Source organism: Sturnus vulgaris, chromosome 1 (assembly GCF_052056855.1).
Source record: "Sturnus vulgaris isolate bStuVul1 chromosome 1, bStuVul1.hap1, whole genome shotgun sequence".
Taxonomy (NCBI): domain Eukaryota; kingdom Metazoa; phylum Chordata; class Aves; order Passeriformes; family Sturnidae; genus Sturnus; species Sturnus vulgaris.
The window spans coordinates 19,134,403-19,158,011 of record NC_142243.1 but is presented as its reverse complement, the minus strand read 5'-3'; the positions used below and the strand labels follow the sequence as shown (position 1 = coordinate 19,158,011).

Sequence of the window (23,609 nt, the reverse complement as noted above, 5' to 3'; positions counted from 1 at the left end):
AAAATTTCAGCAGGGTCACAGAAATAAATATGCTCCAATGGTGCTGTGACCATAAAGTGCATTATCTGAGGCACTTCTGGTAAATGAAAATTCATTACGTTGTGCAGAGAACAGGTAAGGCTCAATTTTTTTCCTTCAGGGCTGCATGGAGATTTGGTCTTCCATCTTCTGGAGGGAATAACTAAAACTGGAATAGGCACTGAAGGAGGAGAAAAATTAAATACAGCAATTCTGAAAAAACACCAAGAAGCCTTAGCTTGTTTAGCCTTCTAAAATGGAGGCAGAGTTGGTTGTTTTTCATGCGAGATTAGTTGGGTACATAACACAGAGGAGAAGATCTATTTATGGTATAGAATTATACTGGCTCTATAACAAATACATGTATATAATTTATGAATACACATAAGTCAGAGCTTAGAAGAAATATATATAATATTATTGGATAGCTTTCTGCTAGGTTAGTAAGACCAAACTACTGTTTGACTACCAGTATTACCAATTTATGAAGGAACTTGTGAGTTATGGGGATATTAAGTTCTGTACATGAGTTCTGTACAAGATGAAGAGACAAAATTATACCTTTGGATGATCTAAATCTTTATTATGCATTCAACTGGATATATGAGGCTTGAGATGTTTTCTGTAAGAGTTGGCTGATCTATCAAAATTACCACAGGTTTACTTTACTTGAGGCCTAAAGCCTTACATTCATGCTGTGAGTGTGTTGAAGCCTTTGAAGCCACCCTTCTGTTCCTATTCCAGGCCTCTTTTTATGGTATCCAAGTGCCTTTCAGAAATCTGTTGATCAATGTAACTATAATGCATCATAAAAATTTTTCATTCTCTCTTCTCATCATCTTCAGGAGAAAGTATGACACACATACACATACAGAGAAGCACATGAAAATATTTGGGAAGGCATGCTGAAAAAAACTGACTTTATCATAGCATGTGGGTCAGGTGCTGGGATTAAACAGATTTTCATCCGGTATTCTTTTATTGAGATCAGTGTTCTTTCAAGTTAAAGGAGAAAGGCATGTAGAATGTCCTGATTGCATTCCTTAAACCAGTGTCTGAACAAATGCTACAGATACTCCAGAAATCATTAAGGATCATGTTCTCAAAGGAAGTGTTAGAGGATGCAAGCAGCATACTGAGACTTTCAGAAGCATTTTCGTAAGCCTTTCATTTTGATCACTTGGAATTGAGCACTGAAAATTGAGTCAGTGATATGCCTCATTCAATGTCTACCTAACTAGGCAATTTTTTTTGCTGAGATAAAGACAAAGAATAAAATTAGTCTGGCATGATGTTTTAAAAAGAATCGGCATCATGAAAGGATTAATGTTTATAAACTTCTGAATGGTAAAGTGTTTTTAAATTATATGTTTACATATAGTTTAGCTTGATATTTCCTGCTGATGTTACTGTGGTCTAAAGGAAGGTGTTTGCAGCAACCCATATGGTGTAGAAAATGGAATGTTTGTGTTGACAATGACTGTAATCTCTTGAGAGTGTGTAGTTTCATGAATCTGCGGGTTTCAGTTCTATAAGGCTGGAATAATAAATGCATGTGTTGCTTAGGCCAAAAGATTGTTTATGAAGATGGAGAGCAGTGCCCTAGACAGCATTAGTGGTAGGACTTGGGGCTTCTAGAAGGTGGTACAGAAGAACATGGCACGTTAAGAGTCAAGTGTTTGCTTAGATTCTACTCCAATTTAACCATTTTTCATGGATAGTAACAGCACTTAAAAACAAATATCAGAAAAGAAAACTGGTTGTGAGCCCTGTGTTTCAGATTATCACAATTGGAATTGTCAGTCCTGGTTTCTGTAAGTTTTGGGCATGTATTCCATGGTCATGTGTAGTTTAGGATTACATCCTTAGAATTAATTTTGTAAAAGACAGGTTGAAACAAACTGATGTAGTCATAGGCAAAATCAAGATACTAGTCAACTACAGTAAATTCATTATGACAAAGATCTAATAATTTACAAGGCTTCATGGAGGATGCTAACTCTTCTGTAATGTTCCAAGTAACTACTACAGCTGGCAGCAACTTCACCCTGAGCTCAAAGACATCTGCTTGTCTAACTGCAGTAGCATCTGCATATCTTCTGGGAGCCTGCAAGGTTAGGCTTAGAGAAAGTGCTGGCACTTAAAGCAGAAATTTGGATAGCACAGGGGAGATATAATACTCACTGCATGAAAGCAGCTGAGGGACAGTGTGTCAAAAGATGCTAACTCCCTTTCTAAAATATGGATAATTCTGTCTAAATCTGGCCAGTGACAGCATAAGTTGCAGCTATGGTGTCTCATTAATTGTATATTAATTGGTTTTATATTTGATGAATGATCTTTATAACTGCAATTGTTTTGGCTGGGCTTGGCAAAACTCACAGTGCAACTGATACTATTTGTCACCCCTTTGTAGCTCACTCTGTTAAGCTGACAAAAATCAAATAGATGTAAGTTGAATTATCTTCCACTTCTAAATCTGTTGTTCTACAGATAGTGTTTAAACATCATTACAATCAAAACATGAAATAAGTGAAAATATTCCTTTTTTTCCTTAATAAATAAAGGAAAAAAACTAACAAAACCAGCCAATCAAAACAAAAAACCAAAAAAACCCCAAACAACTTGTGCTATTCATGTGACTATAACGTCTTTGAAACAAGAGCAATTACATGATTTTCCCGAAGTGATATAAAGTATTGACAAATTAGTTCCCAAAATGTCTGTCCATCCTCATCTTCCAAAGACGTTTAGTAGATCATACCTTGGGACTGTCAGGTAGTTAATGCATTTTCTTCATTAGGTTAGAACAACACATGGAAGACCAATTTAGCTCTCATTAAATTAATTGAAAATTCTCATTAACTTCAACAAAATCAGTGTATGGCACTTCAGAGTAAATTGTCAATGGAGCAGCAGCTGTAGATTCAAATTTGTCCCTGTAGATTACACACAGATTTGAATCTTTTTATTGAATCTAATTTAAAGAATCCCTGTAAAATCCAAGGGGATAGATATAGTCCCTATTGCATTCAAACTCTGTCAGGTCATTGTTACTGGGTCCACTATACTGGTGAGATAATGTTCTGGTTAACCTGAAGATGCAGCAGAGCCTCCTACTCTCTGATATTGAAAAGCAATGTCATGTAGCTAAAATACTTCACACTAAACTAAATCATCTGTGTATGTAATAATCTGGTAAGTTATTCCCTTTATGCCTGTTATATACTAGTTAATCATCCTAAGAAAATGCCCCACCATTACAATAAATACTTCTTCAAATAATTTATCTTCCACTTCAGTCAGCAGCCATTTTGAGGCTTAAAATAAGCTTTTGTCCTCAGCTGTGTGTCTACTAACATCTATAACAAAATTATTGCTGACCTTATAGAAAGTAAAACAAAGTCTTTAATACTTCCTAAAAGCTAGATTCTTGTTGCAGCAGTCCCAGATGTTATTTTATCTTTGTTTTATTATGTTATATAATTGACAACAGATAAGTGCTAAGACAGATGTCGCTGCATTGTACAGTTACACATGTGCTTCCAAATTCTTTCCAGTATGTTCTGGGAAGTACATGCTGCAGCATTTGCCATCTGTTTCATTAAACTTGGCAGAAATAATGGTATTTGGAGAGAAATTTATATGACCAGTGCTAGAGCCTGCTCTTGGCATTGGTCTTTCATCAGAGCCTGATTTAGAAGAATTTCTCCTGAAGAATGGTCTACTTCTGTTGAGATGAAAGAGAAAATCATACTGTGTCCCTTTAGTTTCAGTCAGATAAACTTAGAATATTTTTAAGGAGTAGCAGCTGTTCACAGCAGAGTTAATCTGGGTAATTAGTGCCTGGGTTAAACCAGTCTAGGTATGAAACTCCTGTATAAAAAGCTGTCTAAGACGTGTTTTGTCCAAATGGGCATTGTATTCTCTCCTGTGAACCAGTGAGGTGTTGAAGGGAATATGTCACATGGTTCTCAGAGCTGCATTTGACTGCACACCTTTGACTGCACATCTTTGATTTAATTACTTTCTTATAGAAAGTGAGAGATATACTCCATTCTTTCTATGAACTAGCAGATGTGAGTTTAACACATCAGTGCAGGCAAGCCATTTACTTCAGTGTGCAATGCACTAGATTTCTGTCTTGCAGCCTGTCTTCCCATCAGTAAAGTGAATATCCTATATTGACTGCTATTTTGGGTAACACTGCCTATTATCTTCTGCTTCCTACAAATACCGTGAGTTGCTCTCTGAAAAGTTGTAATCATATGTGTACAACTTACAGTTTGATGGCAGAATCATAAGCTTGGTGTGTGGAAGCCAAAAAGCCTGTTAGACACCAGCAGTTACTGTCATTTCTGGGATCACAGCCTGCCGAAATGATAAAAGGAAATAAAACACTTAAATAACCAGAAACTGCAACTTTGTTTACTCGAGCATGGTCCAGAAGATTTGAAAATGAGCTGCATACCCATATCTTTAGGGTGAAAAAACCTGTACTGAGCATGTGGTTGTGACCATGGATATGGAGCACAGCCCTGGTATGCTGTATGACTTTGCATTTGAGAAAAGCAGTTTTACGTGTTCTTTTTTTGAGACTTTATTAAGTCCTTCTGTTTGATGTTTTTTTATTCTCTCTCCAACTGAGACACTGAACGGAAAAATTCTGTATTAACAGGCAAAGTAATAGACAGCTCAGAGAATATACAGCCTGTAGTGTGAACCCCTGTAAGTGACCTGGTGCTGGCTTTGCACTTAGTGCAGACCTCATCAGAACAGGGCTGGGGGGACTGTCCCAGCTCTCTGTCCCTGGACCACAGTTATCCTGGCGCTGCAGGCATTGCTAGTAGCAAAGGCAGCCATCCTGGGTGTTGACCAGGAGAAGCATCAGGAGTGCTGTGTTGCACTCCTGGCTGGTGCATGCCAGCAGCTCCCTGCACACTTTCACATGCTGATGGCAGGGAGGCTCCTGCCCACTCCAGCTCAGGGAGTCTGTTAATACCTTTCCTTTCTTTCTGTTCTAATTATGGTTTGTGTTGTAGCCTCTGGTGGTTTTCATTTGCAACGTCCTTCAACTCCTCAAACTGCCTTTATTTTTATATAAAGAGAAGAAATATTTGCTTTGTGCTTATATGTTATTTTTCTGTATGACAAGAGAGAAGAGAAAGCAAGAGAGAAATATCTCCTCTGACTTGCTCAAAAGGAAACTGAGTTTTTACCCCTTCACTCATGAATCCCATCACTTTCTCCAGCTCTGCTCCTCTTTCTGCTCAGCTTTTTACTCAGTAAAAATGTACTATATGATTTATACTAAAAAAAAAATATATATACCTTAAAGATGCGATATTAGGTACTTTGATATATAGCCTGAAGTAGTCAAGGCCCGCTAAAATTTGTGGTTATGTTGGCAATACAAAATAGGAACTTGTTGGAAGATCCTGGAGTAAAGACTGCAGTGGTAAGTCATCTGTCAATGCCATGTTCTTCATCTGGTGTACACAATTACCAGAATTGAGCAGAAGGGTCTCTTGAGCTGCAAGGAGAAAATGGAAAACCTGATTTGCCTGGAAATTTGGTTTCATGTTCCAAGTTCCTGCTTCATCAGATAATCTCTTGCATCATTACCCAGCAATGAGCTAAAATTAAGGCCAGGATAAACAGGATGTTAAAATAAAATGCTGCAGCATCTCAGCATTACAGATGTCTGTGCAGCCCACACCCCTCATCTCTTGCAGCAGCTGGACACATGATCTTTAGGGCCAAGAGTATTCTGAACATCAAGCTGCCTCAGTGGTCCTAGTGCCTGCTGTCTGTAATGCTTCAGGTAATTGAACAGCTGATTCCAAGGGAAGGGAGGACATGCTGCCTCTTGTATGTGTCCACACAGTCATGCCCAGTGCTGGTCCCTGCTCTGCCTGCACGCAGAAGGGAATGCTGGAATGAAGCTCTGATGGCACTTGTAGCTCTGCCTGTTTGGATCACAGCTGGATGCAGGATCAGGGGCAGGAGACAGGCAGGGACAAAGGCAGCAAAAGGCCTTCTAATCTCCAGTGAAGTGGCACAGTAAAAATTTGATCTCCCAGCTTGCAGAATTTCTGGATTACACTGTTGAAATCATTATTAGAGATGGTTTTGGTAAATGTGCAGAATTGCTGTGTCTAAACTAGATTGTTATTTCTGCTTGATCCAGAAATTGCTCTAAGACAAGTTTCTATCTAATGAGCCAATATTAGTGGTTCTTGCAGTTGGTAATCGGCTATATTTGTTTCCAAAGGACTCCATTACTTCTGAACTAGTATAATTATTTTCTTTTAATTTCTTGAATGACTTGCTATATTTCGTGCACCTCCTTTAAAAGTAAAAAGCTAAAATAGATCGTTTCAAAGTTTATTTGTTAAAAGATGCCCTCAGGTTGAGCAATAATTCAATCTCTTCTCAAGAGGAGAAATGGTTATGGTCAAGTTAGACTCTTTTGTGGGTAGACAATAGGAAAAATTGCTTTCTAAGGTACAGAAATGCAAGACAATAGTGAAAAATAAAATATTAACAATAGGGTTGTAAGACTGTGTTATGTTGATAATACTTTGTAGGTGAATCTAGAAAAATATTGTTTCTCTTTAGAAATGCATTGAAATTAATCGTACAGTAAACAGGGTAACAGGATAATTTCCTGATGTTATAAATACCAAAAGACATTTTTATAATTTCCATTTTAAGTTTTGGAATAATTGCTGTCCTGAGAAAACTTTTCACAGGGCATTATGAATGTGAAGATCTCCAGATATTTGCAGCTAGAAGTGTTTTATATCACTGATCAATGTGTCCACGGGGAATGCAATGCATTGATGGAGGCTGTGTGAAAGGTTCCCCTTTCCACTCCAGCTGGTATAATACCACTGACATTTTTTGAGAACACTTCCTGACAAGAAATTTTCTCTGAGTCACTCACTCCATTGGTCCCTAGTTTCTTCTTTGATATTTCTTCATGAAAAGGCAATTTATGCTGCTGGTGCTCAGCTGAGGCCTTCCCATGTTCTTAACATGTCCTTTGGGTATGAATGAAAGAGGCAGCAATCTGCTTGTAAGGCTGGATTCTTGTTTTGAGAACATAGTGCAGTTTCTTTCAGAGTGAGAAATTTACCTAATTTGTCCTTCTAGACATATTTTGAAGATATAGGGAAATGTCTGTAATATGTAGCCTCACATCCAAATCACACCAGAGATTTACTTGATTCAGAATCTAGTGCATAAAGACACCATTATTTTAACAACCAGAGGAAGTATGAGGCATTAGAAAATAGTGGTGCTATTAAACCATCACTGATTAGTAGTTTATTAAAAACAGCTCACTATGTTGGATCTCACAGTGTATATTCAGCCTTTGGTGAGTTGCATTTAGAAATTAAGGTTTGCAGCACTTTGCAGAGCTCTGTGAATAACCCTTGACAGCACTGCCAGCTTACCTGTAGAACTAAACTTCACAGAGTGACTTGATTTGATAACATCCCATGAAATGCTGTGCCCAGGTAAAATTGGGAAGAAAAATTCAGCACTTACATTCATAAAAAACAAACAAACAACAACAAAAACAAACAAAAAAAACCACGAAACACAAAACCAAAACAAACAGAAACAAACAACCACCCCCCCAAAAACAAACAAACAACCCCCCCCCCCAAAAAAAAAGCCAACAAAATCTAGGTTATAAACCCTGAAAAATATCTTATATGACCACTGAGGTGCTAAGGAAGCTGCCATGTATTTGTCAGAACTTTGTATTCAGGTTGTATTTACTTTTTGCAGAAATGTTGCTTGTTTTGGGGGGGAACTTGTCCAATCAATTGAGATTCTACCGTTGAGCAAGTTTGGCCCAGTTTTTTGACACCTTTTGTATTGTTGTTGTATGTGTGTAGAATGCAGCACATGTGAGCACATGTAGAGTTGATGAATTTTCAGAGATTTACTATGTGTTTTTATTATTCAAACTTGTGGATGTGTGTGGAAGGTAAAAGTTATGCTCTTGATGCTTTGCCTATCTGCATTTTCTAATGCTGAAGTATAAGCTTATTTTGAAAGCCAGAAAATGACAGGGTGTAGATAAAACACTCCCCTTATTATGTAAAATAATTTTGCTTTTTTTTTTCTAACTAATGTGAGAATTAATTAATGTTCATTGTAGATGTCATTAGTCTAAGAATTTGTAAGAATCCTCACCTTCATTACAGTGCACTCATACATAGCCTGCTGCTGGCTCAAATTTATGTTTTGTGGAACAAAATGGAAATATCTTGAGGGGAGATGATAATTCTTCATATTCACACCCTTATTCTTCAGGTCCATAAATACTTTCTAACACCTACAGCAGGCCAAGAAGCAATAGTCCATAGCAGGAGACTTTTCCACACAAATATTATACAAGGGAAATAGATAGTGATTTTTTCATCTCTGCAGAGTAAATGACTGAGAACAGATAGAAAATAGGTTGAGAGTAATTTTAGGATTATATACAGCTGTCTATTAGAACAACAATTTCCTTGAGAATGGGTAATGGTAGCAAAGTGCTCTATGGATTTCATGGAGTTTTGCTGACTTTGCTTTTAAAATACAAAAATCTCCATATTAATTTGTCAGATTTTTTGGTCTGTTTCTCCTGATGGACTGACTGCATGTTGAATACACTTGAGCTTTAATACTTTGATAGGAGTTGTCATGATAAATCCTCTCTTCTACCTCTGGAAATCCAGAGAGTGAATAATGTGTTGACACCCTTCATCGACTGAGTTTCCCTTCTGCTGAACAAGATCTTTGTTTCTACATCAGTATTTTACAACATTGAAGAGGCTAATGTATAATGTATAATTATACTTTTTGACACTTGTAGAAATCACAAAATCACTGAAGTCACACTGAAGATTAATAACATAATTACTGGTAAAACTTGCTTAGCTTGCTGAAGAGGTTTTGCATCCTGAAGAATATTGTTTGCAACATTTTCCAGAACACAGCTGAGCAACTAGATATTAACCTGAAGGATTTTCCCATGCATTCTTGAGCTAATTTAACAGGCAGTCAATTTACACTAATCTAGATTAATTGCTTTACTAAAATAGGGAGAAAATATTTTAAAATAGGCAGAACGTTTTCTGATAAAATTTCAGCTAACAGATATGAATAATGATGTGAGTCCTTATTCTCAATATGTGTTTAAAAGGCAAGCAAACTACTGCCTTTAAAAAGGAAGAAAATATACATGAAGAAACAGTTAATTATAATGAAGAGATTTACCAAAATCTGTGTTTCTATTGCCCTAATATATAACTCCAATATGTTTTCCTTATATTGAATAAAACCTCACACTTAAGTTCTTTATTTATTTTTCTTTCCAGTTATAAGCTTTCCATTTAGAACCTATCTGTACATCACTATATCCTTATATCCAGGTCTCCTTAAGAAGCTGAAGCTGGACACTTGGTTTGTATATATTTTTCAAGTGATTTATTTGTTGACATCTACTGTTTAAGGGAATATTGTAATGCTATTACATGATATAAATTTTGTATGAAAGGCTGGTGTATGAAAGGAATTAGCTTTCCAGCTCTGTTTGTACCTTTCCTTTGTTTTGAAGCAGAGCTGTGCTGTAAAAGCCTCTGTCAGAGTCATTGGCCTTCTCCTGCAGGTCTCTGCAGTGCAAATAAATAAAGAAATCTCACTCTCAATTAGGGAAATACAACTGAAGTTAGTGACTCTATTCATTGATTCAATCTTTCATGGTAGACTGTACTATTCTCTTTTCCATGTGGCCACCTTTCCACATTCTGAGAGCAAGCATTAGAGCTCACACAAAATTCATGCTTTTAAACTGTGTGTTTATGACTGTCCAGCTGTGTTTTAAATCTTAATTATTTTTTAAAACCCTTTTTATTTTTTCCATGTGACACAACTCAGCCAATGAAAATAAGCAAGTCATCCATGTATCTGTTACATCCCTTTTCACTTATCTCTGTTTTTCTAACCCAGAGCTGCAAGGTGAAAATGTATAACTGTGTAAATCCTGACAACCTGAACACAAAAAGCTCCAACATTTCTGACATCTGATTAAAAGTAAGGCTTTCTGAACTCTATTTGAGAAAACTTAGCCAAGCCATAGAGAAAAGGGAGAACTCTAAATAAAACCACATTAAAGACCTAGACAACATCAGGAGTAAATCTTTGGAGAAGTCAGTAATGTGGAACTCTGCAAGCAGTTTTATAACTTAGAACTGATTTAAAATTCAGATATAGAGCTGGTGATGAGACATTTACCTGAGCTCTTTCCCCCCTGCATGCCATTTACCAGAGGGTGCTAGCTGATGCTCTGACAAAAATGTAATCTTTCATCCTGCTGTCTTACATTGCCCAATTCCCTTTTTAAATTTAGTTGCTCAGTCCAGCTCCTGAATTTTCTAATCTTGACTCTGTTTAACTGTATCAAGATTTGTATTCACATTTCTTATTTCAGGGACAGAGGAAGATCCCCCAATTTATCAGAAACACATGTGCACCTTTATAGACTACAGAAGCTAAAGGGAATTATTTTCACCCAAACAGAAGAGTATGCTCTTGATTTTAAAATAAATAAATAGGCAGAATCTATGTTCTAAGAAGAAAATAAGCCATTACAATTCTAGATGATGCACTACATGCAGGTTCTTCCTAAATTGGTCCAAAATTTTGCCTGTTTGAGTCAGCAAATTATTTTTGTTCACCCCAGGTGAACCTGGGCTGGTACACGCAAAACTGTGGGTGAAAAGAGGGATTTAGGCACACTGGAATGTGTGGAGGAGTTCTTTGCTGGCTTTGAGTGGGATGCTTAGTTTGCTTGCTTCTGTAGTGGCTTCACTCCTTAGTGTGGAAGTCCTAACTTGGGAAAGGGAGTTCTGACGAGGAGTAGACATGGCTTCGGTTTTAAAATTTTGAACGATAATGGACATGTCAGTTTTTAAATTTTTTTTTGCCAAGGAAAAGGAGCGAGACATGTCTGCAAAACTTCAGATATGCTAGCAAAAATGTGCATGTATGTCTGCATCTCCACTGTGATTTTTGTCCTTTTTCTCTCCTGAAAAAAAAAAAAAAAAGACAGTGGATGATGCTTTCATTTTTACATGTTGAATAAAACAAAAAATCAAACTAAAATAGTTGGCATGTAGAATAATACAAGATTGAATACTGGTCTGGTGAATTCTGGAGAATATTGCTCCCACATTTGAGCAGGTTTATGTATTTTTGCAGTTTTGAAGAGGTCTGAGAAGATAGTGCTCTGAATACTAGAGTCTCTCATCTTGACTATGGTGCTGGGCTCTGTACCCATTTCTAACCCTCCAACATTCCCAGTACTGAAAGTGTCAGAATTTAGGGAGAACTTGCATAGGGATGCAGATAAGCAGGAACCCTGGTGAAAGTGATGCATTATTTGTCTTATTTGAACACTGGCCCAGAGCCCACCAAAGTTAGCAGAAGGGCAAATATTGGATCTGTTCTTGAATCTGTGTCTTCTAAGCTGCAAGCTTGGCTATCATATCAATGTACTTTATTTAGCCAAATTCCAGCAACAAAAGTAAATGCAAAGATTTCTTTTGTTCTGGTAGGGCTTGCTTTTTTTTTTTTTTTTGGTGTGTTGGGGGAGGTTTTTTGTTTCTAATTAACATGTTTAGTCTTCAGAAACTCCCTTAGTTGCGTTTTACAATTATACTGCTGAGTAGGAAGCAGGGGGTCTTTGCAAAGAACGAAGTGAATTAGTTTTAGCTAACTGCATCTAAAAAGGAGAGCACGTGGTCCTTTGGCCTTGCTCTGAGAGTAACTCAGCTAGTGTTTTGGACAGCAAACACTCTGAATATTAGACCCAGGAAAAATTGTCACAGATTATTAGAAATGGGATGGATGGGAGCAGGCTTTATTGGAAACATTGGCTAAGCTTACGTCGTAATTGCTGTGCTGAAGCAGTAAACAGCTGCTGATCCTGTGATCTTTCTAGTGAAAAACAAGCATTTGTTGTAGTTATTTTTCAGATGTACGTTGATGCTTGCACAATATTTCAAGTGTCCTACTTGATATTTATATTATTAGCTCAGTGTTCTACATTACAATAAATGTGTTTACTTATTACAGAAGTACTGACCCTTAAAACATCTGCTTCTCAGCTGAATATCCACAGCTCAGTGGGTGTGGGTAGCTTCTGTTAGCCATTCCTTCATAATATTTTGCAGTCTTTGGCAAGCAGTTTGAGTCAGAATCTGACCTCAGATGCACTCCTGTACAATGGCAATAGCTGTGCTCCAGTCAACAGCATTCTTCTAGTTTTATGTCAGTGTTAACTGAGGTCAGAGGACATTGCAGCAAGTGGGCCACAATCCTGCCTAATTTTTGCCTGGCCGAGTTCTTTAAGCAAAATACATAAAAACAGTAGTGGCTCCAAACTGATGCCAAACTTTCCCTCGCTCTTCTAGAGACTGAGCAATAGCAAACGCTATGGCAGAAGGTTAATCAAATAGTTATGAGGAATAAAGGGTTCTGTGTCTATCACCATTAGCACAAGAGCTGTAACTGCAATCTGACAGGCTTGGAAGAACTGTGGCTGTCTGGAAAGTGCTTTTTGATCTTGTGCTGTCTCGTCTCTACCAATACTACACCCGAGGGGAATGCTCAGAAGCTTCTTTTGGAGACAATGGTTTCAATTGCCTCATGAACAAGGGAAAGGAGTGGGGAACCCATCATTTCCTGCAGTGGGGAGAAGACTGCATTGAATCTCTGTGGTTGGTGTTAAAGTAGGGAAACAATCATTTTAATAGTTAGTGTCTCAGCAAGAAGTCATCCTTCTCTCCCACCCTGGCATGTCCATACTCTGTGACTCACGCCTCCTCTGCCATTCATGTCTGAGGTTCTGCCTTTCCACCTCTGACAGCCCATGGCAGTGCTATGGAGATAGTACCCATCTCAGACCTCCTCCTCCTCTTCCAAAGCCCTGCAGCTTCCTCTGGTCCTGGGCTACCTGAGAAGAGAGAAGGTGTTCACATTACCTCAGAGCACAGCCTAATTTAGCACATGCTTAACTCTTTATGCAGCACTGTAAAGGATGGTACAGTCTTTTCATCCTACATTTGCAGTGCATCTACACCCTGGACCTTGTCAACAGCAAAGGAACTTACCCACTATGGTCATAAAAAAAAAAAAATAATAATATCATCAACCAACCACAAGCCATCTGGGTTAGTATCAGCTGGGAATTCTATAGTAGCAAGAATTCAAAAGAAAAAATGCAGTGTAAATTTAATATACACAGCATCCCCTAGAGGTTCATGCTGCAACTTACAGATAGGAAAAACTCCTTTTCTATAATTGGTTTCTCTTAAAAGTACCATCTAGTAGTCATTATAATGAGAATACATTTTGGAATTAGCTTATAGATGAGTCATGGCTAAAACAATGTTGGTAATACATCTTGTTGAATTAATCTCGTTCTAAAATGGAAAAAAATGTTTTGCAAAACTACTTAGCAATGTAACCTTTGCAGACTAGTGAGAAAAAAAGAGCTGTTTTGTATTTCTGATCATTGCTTATCACCAAAGATCTCAGTTTCTTTCCCAAATGTTTATTATCGCCCCTTTTAATTAAATCAAGTGTTGTGTTTTCTAGTGCTTGGATTTAATGTTGACAGAGATGTTTCCATGAATAAAATGGGCTCTCTTAAAGAACTTCAGGCCATACAAAATGTTTAATGCTTGGTAATTGATATCCAAATAAAAATGCAATGAAGCTTGACCCGGACTGTTCATGGAAGCACCTTGATATAGTTAATTTGACATGCAAATAAACCATATTCACACCTTGAATGAAACCACTTATTAATGAAAAGTACTCATTGTTACATCTACAGCTTCTCTTTAATGTGGAAGACAGTTTTGATACTTCCACGTTACAATATTTTGGATGCCTCCTAATATAAAGGAGAAAATGTCCTGATAAAACTATTTTGGTGTCGTTGATGTCTTGTGGAAACTGAGCATAGAGAATACAACAACAGATGGTATAAACCCACACCAGGTCAGTAAACTGTGGAAATATAAAACTGCCAATCCAGAAATTGAAAACAGGTGGCAAAAATTTCACTTGGAGATTTGACATCTGTAAGTAATCAGTTAGTGCAAGAGCTTTGGTAAGACACAAATTAACTTCATTGCTGATTGCATTTTCAATAAGTAAAGGAGAAAGCAGCTGCAGTTAGTTAGAATCACAATAAATGAAATACATAGAAAGTGTTTAGAAGGATGTAATTTTTGTTTAGTTTTGTTTTGTTTTGTTTTAGTTAGCTTGGGTATATACACTTCATAGCATTTTGGTTCAGAAAACAAAATGTTTTACAGCAGTTTTACAAATGCTTCTGGGATCAAAGCTTCTTCTCAGAGCTTCAAACTTTCTCACCATTCCTACACCACTTTCTACTTCTAAAAAATGTAAATAAATAAATAAACACAGGACATCTGGATTTGATTGGGGGGAGGGATTAATTTCAGATAAAGACATTAAAAAGTTATTTTGACTAGAACTGAACTGTGCTAATAGGGGATGTTGTGTTCTTGAACTTTGTCCTTTCTGGCAAGCCTTGCTTCTCCCCACAAATAGTAGTTACTGATCTGAAGATGCAGATGTCTGACACTGACCCAGTGCTGACTTTCCTAGCAACGACATGAATTTCAGAGCAGGCAATGTGTTAGTGAGTGCTAGTTTAAGAAAAAATGAGGTTACTTGTAAGCCAAATTGAAGTTTAGAATATTTTCAAAATATCTAAAAAGAAGTCATTGGAAGGCAGCCAGACTACCTGAAGAGCTTCAATAGATAATGGTATTGATCACCCAGAACATTTCAGGTTTAAAAGGTTTCGAGTTAGTCAGGGCAGAAAATAATTTTTCCCATGGTGGGAAACTAACCTTGTAACACGAGATCCAGAGCAACCTTCATAGTTGCAGTAAAAAATTGGGGAGATGATCTCCTCCTGATGTTGTATGAGGCACATATATATTTATGAGAATGTAGCACTGCCTGTTTCCAGAAATTCGAGAGTCTATTGCAGTTAATTTCAATTCAGTTTTCCACAGTTGGATGTTTCAGAAAGGTTACCACCTCCAGTCAGACACTACCCTATACCAGAAGCAGCTTGACATCAAAGGTGCTGTAAGCATCCACAGCTGCACTGAAATCAGAGGATCTTCAGGAGGTGGCACACTTGCATTTACATATCCCAAAGTGATTATAATTCTAAATCTTGAACTATGTGAAGATAGCTTAATGTGAGGAAGTAACTGAGCTTACTAATGAGAAGAACTAGAAGATCAAGAGTTGGGGGATGTCTGTGGGGATGTGTTCTGGATGGAGTGATGTTCAGAAAGAGTCAATAGATCACACTGCAAAAATTATGCCTCTTTAAGATGCTGAAGTCAAGCGTCTGCAAAATGTGAAATTCTCAGTCATGTTGAGCAATCCTGGCCAAAGGGTTCACAAATTCATATTTCAACTCAGATGTTGCCTCATGGGCTTACTTCCCAGACTATTTGCCATTGCATCCTCTTTCTGGCAACAGAATAGTATTCCTGTGGCATTTGCAGCAATTGCTTACATGGAACAATAAATATCAGATAAATATTTAATAGGAGTTTAACTTTTTAAGTGTTGTTTAATGGCTGAAAACTAAAGGAAACTATGTGCTGTGACTAATCAGCTCTCTGCAGAGCACCAGCAAGTGCTCCTATTAACTGTAATGCCAAATGTATCACTTCTAGATCACTTTGTGAGATTTAAATGTGCCAACTTATTGGCTATATGATGTGTTTTGCAGTAGAATAATATTAGAATTATTTTTCTGAATTTTCTAATGTCTGAGTTTTCTAAGAGAAGCAAGAGGAGCCCACTCCATAGCAAGTAGTTTTATGGTGCTGCTGTATATTAGATATCATCAGTAAATTACCTTTTGCTTTTTCCTTGGAATCTAGACGTCCCACATCCACAACATGCACAGTCATTTCATTCCTTCCTTGTGTGCATGCAAACCACTTTGTATTTTGTTACTGCTTGACTAAAGGATTTTCTTAATGATTTATGTCACATATATTCATGGAACAGTAACAGATAATAGTAGCATATAGACTGTTCTGTAAATTAAAACATGCAAGTTTTTTTGTCCACAGCCTTAAACAGTGTGAAGTAAGCCCAGCATTGTTTCTATGCACTTATAATATAACAAGTCTCTGATATTAAATTCAGATAAGGTCTTAATTTTAAATTTTTTAAACAAGAAATAAGATTCCTTCGGTGATACTGAGAAAATATATGATAGCAAAATAGAGTTCAGGCTTGTCACATTGCTTTTCAGAGAAGTGATTTTCAGACTGCAGAACTCCATGCAATCTTACCCTCCCCTCTGCTGTTTTATCTTCCTCTGACAGCTCACTGGAGAGGATAACATCTGATTTCAGGCAATGAGATTGGGAAGAGGTAGCAGGCAAGTGGGGCCAAGTTCTGTGGCTGAGGCTATGAGACAGTCTCTGCATGTAGAATTACCTTTTCCTCCTTGCTCTGCTCCTGCTCCCTGAAACTGAGCTAAACCAAAGTGCTGCAACATGGGGTCTGTGCTCTTCCTGGGAGAGCACAGGCTCATCTGGAGAGACCAGGCAGCTGTGGAAAAGGAGATGATCACAGTGAGGCTGGAAGGTGCTGAATAACTGGACTGGCAGCAGAATAAAGCCTGAGCAAAGCTATAAAAGGAGGAATTCCCCGTCTAGGCCTGTTGCTGGTGGGATAGACCTGTCAGGGCACTGGATGGTAAATGCTCTATTAAAGCCTGTCCCTGAAGGTATGGGAAAGACAGCTTTGGTTGTATGAGGAGAGACTTGGTATGGAGTCCAAGGACATGAGAGGGAATGTCAGTCTGTGGATTTTGTACCCTGCAGGGAGGAGGGAGGAAGGCACACATGGAGGAGTGATGGGATTACATGCACATATAGGGGAAAAAACCTACCAACGAAACAAACCATGAAAAAAAAAAAAAAAAAAAAAAAAAAAAAAAAAAAAAAAAAAAGCAGCAAGGTTCAGTTTGCCCCTGGTTGAGTGCATTACAGATCTAAAAGATATCGTATGAGCTGTTCTATGTGAAATCACTCATATTTAAAGGTGAGGGTAAAAAACAATATATTGACAAGCCTGTGCTTCCTGTGGATAGGCTGTATAATGACACAGAAAGTTTTCTCCCACAGCTTTCAGTCTCCTTACTTCAGCAAAACTGATGGGAGTAATAAAGTAAGTTGTTGCTTTTCCCTTCCTACTGCATTTATATGAGAGGAGGAGGCTGAATGTGCTTTTATTACTTTTCTCCTCCAGGAGTAGGTAAAAAGTGATATATGCTTCATACTTTTTTACAAACAGATTATACTGGACAGATGCTTAGGAACAGCTTAGCTAAATCATGTGAAGGGATGCCTACATTATGTGGTGCGGAAAATCTGCTGCTTTTGGTATAACCAGGCAGAAATGGAGATTCATTTGGGGCACAAGGAGTTGTGAGGTTGTGGTTTACCATTAAGGAAAAGGGGAAAAATGTCCACTGTGAGTTATGCAATAAAGTTCAGTTAAATAACAAATCTTTGAAAGGCCCTGGTTCATGGAAGTGTCAGTGGGTTTGTGGGCTCACTTAGAGCCAAACAATGTGCCCAAAGGCACCAAACTATGAGAAACCGCCACATGATTGAAAAGCATGTGATACACAGGCTGAAAAACTGGTTTTAGTCTTTGAAGCAAGCGGGCATTTGCTGTCAACACTGGTTAGTGTTTAACAAACTCTTCCTCCCAAATTTGTTTAAGGTTACGAATGTGATGAAGGACCTCAGCACATACAAACTCAGTGTTTTCATGGCAAATTTGTAGCTTTGTAATTTATTAGTGTAATTAAAGCCTTGTGTGAGTTGCTACTGTTATCACTTAGTTTGGAGTCCCAAACACTCAGCTGTGGATCCAGGACTGGCCAGAAAATTAAAAACAAAAACAAGCAATGCCAATTGTGAGTCTGAAATCCTGCTTCTTTCTAAGAATTAACTTAATTTAACTGCTCTTAAGGTTTGCAACAAAAGACCTCTTGCCTTGGGATCCAGCATGTGCAATGCACTTCTGAGAGTGTGGCTGGTCTTTGCCAATGAGAGAAGCTTCCAGTTTATTTTCTGAGGCCAAGGACTGATGTCTTGTGCTTTCATAATATCCTGGTGGTTGTGCACTCTTTAGGGAAGTGAGGCAGAGAGTTCAAGGTTACCTTTACTCTGAGGGAGGTCTTCCATCTTCCAGCAAGTTGTCCTGCTTTTGAAGTTTTTCTGGAAAATAATGAAGACTAATACAAACAAAGGAGAGACATTTTATTAAATGTATGGGGACTGTAACTAACCCTGATTTAAGAAAAGTTTACTATGAATTTCAAGAGACAGTTCTGTCACAGTGAGCATATGCTTTCCAAAGCTGGAAAGCAGGATCAAGTGAGCAGCTCAGGCAGGTAAGAAAAGTGGCCAAGCCAGCTTTTTGGTAAGGTGGGGATGCCAGTCCTTGCTCACTGAGCCTGACTGCATCCTTTAGCACTAGATATCCTCACCCTTAAAGTTATCTGAATAGAAAATACTGTAAACCAGGCCTGTTAATGGTAGTGGGTTTGGAAGAGGTGGGTCTGTGGGACATACTGCAGAAGGACAGCCAGCCTATGCAAGCTCAGCAGTTGGTTGGCCAAGACACCTAGATATCCAGGAACTGGTCATTTATCCCTCTATAATTCAGACATGGAATGATACATCTTTAGTGGCTGAGCTGTTTCTCTGCTTGAGTAAATGAGATGTATGTGTTGAGGAAGGCAGTCAGCATTCAGCAAGAAGACAAATTAATTTAAGATTAACTCCTCATTGGAGTGGAACTGACAGGCCTGTAGAAATGGGCAGTTTTAGGGGCTGTTAAAGTCCCATTAAAATTCACCAGCTTGGGACTTGCATGAGTTGCAAGTGCTTTGACAGTGTGAATACATGTGGTATAGAGGGAGAGTTTGTGCCCTAAATTAGCATTGAGCTAATAATTGGAAACAGAACCAAATTATTTCTAGGGTTATATTAATTTCCAGGAATCAGGCAGATTTTTTACTCTTACAACACTGAATGCAGTCGAGCTGGTTTTGAATCTGTTCCCTGCTGCAAGATGTGAAGAGCTGGTTTGCAAACCTTACTGTGGCTGCTCTGGCTCTGGATGGGCTGTCAGCCAGTAAGTGGGTTAAAACCTTGGCAGCAAGATGCTGTGACAAAGAAATATAAGACTTCTCTAAAAGATGCCTTTTTGTGCATCTGTATAGTGCTCTTCTGTCATTGAATTTCAAGGGCAGGGCACGGGGAGTCATAGCTGACTGTTGGCACTATTCTTCCTTTGGAAAGAGAAAAGAAACAGCACGTTGAGACAGCATTATTTTGTGCTCCTTAGAAATAACATCTGTGGTGAGTAGAATGAGAAGAAGCACAGGTGATTTTTTAAAATATATTTTACATCAATATCAATCTCTAACAAAATAGGCCAAATTTTGACTTATTTTCCCAACTCATTCTGTACATGGATATTCCTGTCTTTGTTTAATAATTACACACTGAAATGGCATTTTATCTTAAAAACTTCTAAAACACTCTATTTTCTCTCTTACTTAAAGATATTTTTCTCCTTTCTCCTTTGAATTTGCCTTCTAGCCAGTGATAATGAAGAACCTGAGCAAGAGTTTGAGCGAGTGGCTGAATAGAAGTGTAAATGCTCTGTACTGGGGTGATTACCCAAGCAGGAAACCATCCATCTTATGAAGATGGTCTTTTCCTCCCAGAGTTGTTCCTTCAGCTCTCTGTAGGCACTCGGCAGTGTTTGCATGCATCTAATCACTGAGTGTACCAAGTCTGACTTCCTATAAGCTCAGCTTCATTTTGAAAATAAGCCCCTCCTATGCATTTAATCACATTTGTGTTTTTTAAGCGTATACTGAACTCTCTATTTTTACCCTCTGAAAAGTAAAATAACATATTCTTCATGTGATGATTAATGTGAAATGATCTTCACACATTACATAATGTCCTGTCTTCCACTTAGAAGAGCACTGGCACAGCAGAGAGTTGCAAATCTGTCCCTTTATAAAGTGTAGACTGATGTCATTTAAGCTGGCTCATCCCTTCACAGCTTCCAAAACACCATGTGCTTTGCAACATGGCAGTATCCATTGCTGCCTCCTTTTTTAAAAAAAGTGCACAGACGAAATGTATGTCCACAGCATGCTAACATGCCCCAGCAGGAGTGCTGCAAAGCTGGTAATTTTTTTCTCCTGGAAATATTGTGGTTGAATTGGAAGGTGTTTAATACAGAAGGGCAAAAATACATTCATTCAATCTTCTCCCAGAATATGTCTGTCCAAATGCCTGAGTTCCATGTAACTTGTGTATATTAAAAGTGGGTGCCAGCAATTCAGTTCCTTATTTTTATTTTGGTATGGTGGGAGTGCATGTAAACAGTGTCAAATATAACATCTATTAAAAAAACAGGTTTTATCTGTAGATTCTAAGATGCCTTTTTGGGAGTTGAGTCCTTCCAGTCCTGTTCATCAGTTAAAACTGTGAAAACATGCCCTTCCTGCACTTCACTCCCCATAGCTGCACACTGCACAGTACTAGCTCGTCTGCCTTTGGGAGAAGACAAAGGCAATATTCAATACTCCATGAATAGGGCAGTTCAATTAAACATTTTCTGGATAATTTCATTGCTTTGACAAGTTTCAAGATTGATGCAATATTTTATCTTCTGTTTCTCCAGTATCTCTGCCAGTTTTCAAAGGGTTTATTTCTTTTCTGCCAAACAAGGGATGTCTTTCTATCATTCATATCTCAAACGGGCTTAATTTGTATTTTTATTCCTCTGATTTCTGATGAGTTTAATACAGCTGTTCTTTGACTCTAAACACATTTCTACAATAATTCCTCCTCAATCTATGAATTTATTTTTTTTTGGTCTCACATCAAGTCTAGCAAGGCAGATTTTGTGCCAGAGCTTAAAAACAATCTCCTCTCTAATTTCCTCCCATTAGTGTGCTAGAAACATGATCTTTTTCTCCAGCAGATATCTCGATCTAGGATTTTAGCTGATTTTAGCTGAAGCTAAAATGAGAATTTCTCCGGGGGAAAAAAAAAATTGGAGGCATTTAGACCCATTGTGATTTCAGTGACAAATTTAATCTTCATTAGACAAGACAGAAAATACTTTGTCAACAGAGACTGGAAGAAATAATCAGTGACCTTTTAGTAATAAAAGAGTACGTAACTATTATCTAGTGCTTGTCATCAGTAACACTGACCATGTTTAAGAGGAAAAGTAAGTTTCATTATCTGCATCATACAGATTGCAAAAGAGAGGCATTCATTGAGCTATTATGCAAGAATACTAAAAAATATGAGTAAACTGCATTTTACAGGATATATTTAGTTTATTTTAGAGAATCCATCTCTACACTATATATTACTATATTTACTTGGGTTTCTCTTATGCTTCCTCAAAAATGGAAAAGTTCTCTAGTGACTGTTCTGACAGAGGACCATATCTATGGTACTGCACTGGGCCAGATTGGATCCCATATTATTTAGAATCCATACTGTGTTTACAGAAGTCCTTAAACACTTACTTCATGCATGAGTGAAAATGGAAGGCAATAGGTCTTCTTTTAAAGTTTTGTGCTATTCTTCTGGAAAAAAATACGCAGAAATAAGGGAACTGGGTAAAGATGTAGAGAAATTTAAGTTGAACAGCAATTTCAAGTTGAGGGTGAAGTGACCTTGAAATAAGCTTTAATGTCTTTTTTTTTTTTAATAAAATACAATTTTCATTTCTTGATCATCCCATCTCTACCAAAAAAAATTTTTAAAAAATTTTAAAAAGCATCACAGATAAAACACTAAGCATTATTCGGGGTATTTACAAGTCATGAAAAACAGGTAAAGATATCTTAAGAATTCTAAAGTACTAGCATTTAATGTGTTTTTCAGTCATTACTAACCTAAACATGTAACCCTACCATATAAGCCCAGTGAAACCACCTTTACTTCTCCTGACCCTTGAAGCAACTGTATTTGAACATGACAATTTACTTTTACTGATTGCAGGACATTTTATGAAAACCATCTTGACACCACAATGTAGTGAGTTCTGGCACTAAGCCTTTACTGTTTATTAAATGAATTCATTAATTCCACAAATGATCAATCTGTTTACTTGCAGCTGGATTAATCTGTCTTAATCCTGAATCGTTGTTGGTCTAGGAAGTCTTTGTGTGCAGAAAATAAAAGAAGATATTTAGTTTCCTTGTTTGATCCATAATGAAAGTGAAGGGGTTTAAATTTATGGCTCTGATAGAAAGCAATTTGTGATCTTGAGCTGTAAAGAAGTCCAAGTTATGTCTCCATAAGCAGCTGTAAATTTTAATTTTCCCATCTTCAAAAAATTCTCTTTTGCCACTCTACTGGAAGAAAAATCATGCTGTTTTTTTCTTCAGCTTTTATAATATCAGATTACTATTACATTCTCTGCTACACATTTCTGGGCAACAGCAATTGCTTGTTCATTTTCCAGTTTTCCAAATCTTGAGCTCTGTGAAACATCAAATACTGCAAAACACTTCTTTTTCACTCGTGTTATGGGGGCAGAGGGGATTGAGGATGCAGAGAGAGAAATGTGCCATTTTTAAGTCATTCTGGAGTTACACGGAATTATCTCCCTTTTTTGAAGTGTCCAGGACGTGTTGAGTTCTCAGAAGAGTCACTCTGTATGTAGGCTGTATTTTGGTACGCTGCCACAAACTCATTAATAAGTCTGTTTGCAGAGAGTAAGAGGCTTAGGAGTTTGCCCTTGTTTGCAGACAAACTTACCAAGGATGGTTTCAGTCTCTTGGGCACCACTGAGAAGGGAGGAGATGAAATCCTTCATCTGTTGCCATCAGTGTTTGTGGTACCTGATGAGGGATTATCCCATTGTGCCAACTTTCTTCTTTTATTTCCACTGTGCCCCTGAGGTTGCTGAGACTTTAACCTGTGCCTCTGAGGTGATGTTGCCTGTACCTGTATGTTTGGGCAGCTCCACTGTGTTGATACGTGAGCCCTGTTTTCCATCGGTGTCTCTTTGCTTGAGCAGCCCCATCCTGCGAGGCTGCCTTTGGGGTGAGTGCTGGCATTGATCCTTGTGCCTGATTCGAAGTCATCCTGGCAGGGCTGCCCAGGAAGCCGATTGCCCTGTGGTGCTGCTCCAGCAGCAGTGAGTGACAGCCTGTGCAGAGCTGACCAGTGGTGTCCTGGCCACAGCAGTGTCCCTGCAATCGCTGCTCTGCTCCTCTGCACGCTGCTGTGCACGGGCACTGTGTGTGCTAATCCCTTTTCTGAGCAATGCGCTTAGCCTTAGCCCTTGGCTTTCCCCCAGGCTAAAACTGAAGATAACCCTTCTACCAAAGTTGCATTTGGCACTCTCTGCTGGGAAGGGCATAATTA

At 38.1% G+C, this 23,609-nt stretch overlaps 1 protein-coding gene across 1 annotated transcript in view; it reads left to right on the top strand.

Moving 5' to 3' along the window:
• PLXDC2 (plexin domain containing 2) overlaps nucleotides 1-23,609 on the top strand; it is a 249,047-nt gene that overhangs the window by 83,256 nt on the left and 142,182 nt on the right. The gene's annotated exons all lie outside the window — the stretch shown is intronic.